Consider the following 3,638-nt stretch of genomic DNA (forward strand, 5'->3'; position numbering starts at 1 on the left):
TATAATTGTTATTGCGGCTTCGTCAACGTTATACCTTGAACCTCGCTTTAAATTAACATTTTATAGCCGATAATTTTACATTCTAAGAGGCTACAATAAATCGATTATCATGAACTGGATAAAAATTGCATTCTTCAGTTTATAGAGTCTATATGTAAATAGTGGAATTGAAAGTGGTGGATCGATCATTATTAACGACTAATAATCGTCGATGAAGAAAGAAAATCATCTGGCGTCCGCGGGTAGAACCGAAGACTTTTCCAAGCGCGCGTATTTACTCGTTCGGTCGAGTTACTTTCATCGTAAGAAGAATTCCCAACCGCTTGTGAATTTGGCCGAACAGCGCTTTTTCACTTTCCAAGCCAAAGACGAACCTTGCTGAAACGTGAACTGGTTTTCCTGTTTCCGGCGGCGACGTTGACGGCGGTGGCGGTGGCGGTGGCGGTGGCGGTGGCGGGAGAGAGAGGGAGAGCGGTGACGGTGACGGTGACGGTGACGATGACGGAGACGGTGACGGTGGCGGTGGGGTGGGCTGCGGCGGCGGCGACGGCGACGGCGGCATTTACAAATTTATAAGGAATGAAAAAGAAAAGGCGAAGTAAGGAAATGACAAGAACGAATATTGAAATAATAGAGTGACGTATTATTATTTCGATCCGCAAAACTAGTATATTTCGGAGATTAATTGTTATGCAATCGAGGTGTTATTATATAAGGAGGCATGCGAGATGCGAGGATATCGATACGGCCGTACCGTTACCATAAGTAACGACGTACAACACGTGCGGAGAGTATCGAAACGAGCCAGTGCACGTTATCCTATGATTGACGTAACGCAGCTGTAGAGAAACCGAGGAGAGCGTAGCGAGAACGTGAAGAGCGGCGGACAGGAGAGCAGGGCAGGAGTCGACACGGTGGTAATAAGAATAATGGTGGAGGAGACTGCGTGGCGACAGCGCGCACAAAGTGACGTATACGAGGCGGCCGGCCTCGGAAGGCTCTTTTGCCCTATCCTCGTCGTTCCTCCGTTCGCAATTTTCCTCGTTTATTGAAACGGCGCCGAAAATCTGTGGCACGTGGAGTCGTTGACGGCGGCGTTCGACCGGTAGGTGGTTGGATGGTAGATGGGTGCCCGAGCGGGGGCGGGGAGGGGAAGGTTGCCCGCGGCATCGGAAATCGAAAGTAGGCAAACTCGGACTCTAGCCATTTACGTCCACGGCCCGCTGTTGGCTTCTCGGGACTCTCTGTTTTCCTACTCGCTCGCTTGGCCGTATTTCGCGCGACTCTATAGCGCAATAGTTAATCAATGTGGAGCGCTTGGGGGTCTCCGGTCGCGGGCATTTCTCGCGCGACAAGGACACAGCAAACGGGGGCCACGCGTCTCTCTCCCTTTGTCGCACAGCAGCAGCAGCAGCAGCGTACAAAGCCAAGCAAGGCTCTTAATATAATAATGCACGCGCGCGGCAGTCGTTTTAAGAGAAAAAGCGTCATCGGAATCGGCGTCGGCGTCGGCGTCGGCGTCGACGTCGGGAGGGAAGGAGCATGAGCGAGTAAAGGGACCTCGACGCGCTCTCGGCGTACGCGCGATTTGGGCGCCGAGAAGTCTGGCGCGTTCGGTCTGGCCTACCCATATAGAAGCGAGAGCGGTGCGTCTCTGGTTACGGAGTTACGAGAGCATGTGGGGCGCCAAGCTGGTGTGCGAGGAGCGAGGAGACGAGGGTCGGCCACGATGGGGCCCGGTTCCGCGGGGCAAGGAAAGGGGAACGCTGAGCGGCGTCCCCACGCACGGGCACACGCGGAGCGCAAGAGAGACAGAGAGGGAAGGAGGTAACTGAGAGAGAAAGAGAGCGAGAGAGAGCGAGGCAGTAAGTGAGTGAGTGAGTGAGTGAGTGAGTGAGTGAGTGAGAGAGTGAGTGAGTGAGTGAGTGAGTGAGTGAGTGAGTGAGTGAGTGAGTGAGTGAGTGAGTGAGTGAGTGAGTGAGTGAGTGAGTGAGTGAGTGAGTGAGTGAGTGAGTGAGTGAGTGAGAGAGAGAGAGAGAGAGAGAGAGAGAGAGAGCGAGAGAGCGAGAGCGAGAGAGCGAGAGCGAGAGCTTCGGGGGCCCCCGCTACGGCAGGCCGCATTCCATCGGGACGCGAGTTTTCAAACATGGCTACCCGCCGGCGCACCGCTCCCCCTCCCCGCTTGCCGCTCCGTCCGCCCCGCCCCGGCCTCCCTAGTGTACCCGCTGTTCCTCGGCCCCTGCCCCCGGACGTCGCCGATCACGGCGCAGCACGCAACAACACACGAGAGGAGCGGCCGCGCGGCTCTCTCTCGCGGCCGTGTATGCGTGCGCCTGAATGTAGGTCCTCGACACCGGCCGATCCCCTCGAGCTTGTGTGCGTGGGCTCGGCCGTGCGAGCCGAGCCTGGCGACACCCTGTCTGGCAAGACTGGCTCAGGCGGACAAAGGAGGGGTTGCGCCGCACTGTTGCCACGTCGGCGCGGCCTCGTCGCTCCCAAGGACAGGAGGAGCGGCGGCAGCGGGCACAGCGAGCGGTGGCACCTGGTCGCCGTCCGGGGGAGAGTCGCGATGTCCCGTAGCCCGGGGGCCGCCGTTGCCTGGCGCTTACAGTCCCCGGGATAGCGCCCCGGCCATTCCTCCGCGCTGAGTCGCGACCGCGCGTCGAAATTTAAGAGTTTCCTCTCGCTCGCCCGATGGAAGTAATAGAGGAAAGCGGAGCAAAAACTGAGAGACAGAGATACAGAGAGACAGAGAGAGAGAGAAAGAGAGAGAGAGAGAGAGAGAGAGAGAGGGAGAGAGTAGACGAGAGAGGGAGAGAGAGAGCAAGGAAGCGAGTGAGAGATGGCACGCGGATGGATGGACGAACGGACGAACGGACGACGGATGGACTGACGAACGGACGAACGGACGAACGGACGGACGGATGGACGGATGGAGGTACGACTCGGATCGGCTCAGATCAACCGGTGAGAAGACGTGGCAACGCAGCAACGCGTCGAGCTTCTCGGCCGCAGCTAAACATATTAAAGTGTCGGCTCACGCCACACAAAAACAACGTGATCTCATTCCGCTAAGAGCGCGCAAACTATATATATACACGAACCGGCCGACGGCACTGACGTGCCTCGCCCCGAGCCCAAGAGAAGCGCCAAGTGCCGCCCGCGCGCCAAAGGACGGAGTCCGACCTCCACCGCCTCGTGTCCTGGCTGCGCGCCGCAGGAAATCACTTTGGCCGGAGTTCCGAGAAGCCTCCGCTCCTCCGGTCTTATCCTCCTGGCGCGCTTTTTCGGGCCGTCGGGTCGGAGGGGCGGTAGTTGGGGCCTAGTGACGACTGGGCACGGGCGCGCAGGGGCGGAGGAGAAGGAAGAAGAAGAAGATGAGGTTGAGAAGGAGGAGGAGGAGGAGGAGGAGTAGGAGGAGGCAGGCGGGCGTGCCGGGCCATGCTGGGTCGTGGGCCGGAGGGATCGAGCGAGAGAGTGGGGCGGGGAGGAGGAAAAGATCGAGGTGGACAAGGAGGACGAGGAGGAAGTGGGGCGACGGAGGTGGGGTGGGATAGAGCGAGCGTGGCGGGGCGCGGGAGGGGTTTGTGGTGGCGAGCGTCGGGCGGGGGGGCCGGGGGATGGCGGAGGGGGGGAAG

This window comes from Ceratosolen solmsi, unplaced genomic scaffold (genome assembly GCF_000503995.2).
Source record: "Ceratosolen solmsi marchali unplaced genomic scaffold, CerSol_1.0 scaffold1, whole genome shotgun sequence".
NCBI lineage: Eukaryota > Metazoa > Arthropoda > Insecta > Hymenoptera > Agaonidae > Ceratosolen > Ceratosolen solmsi.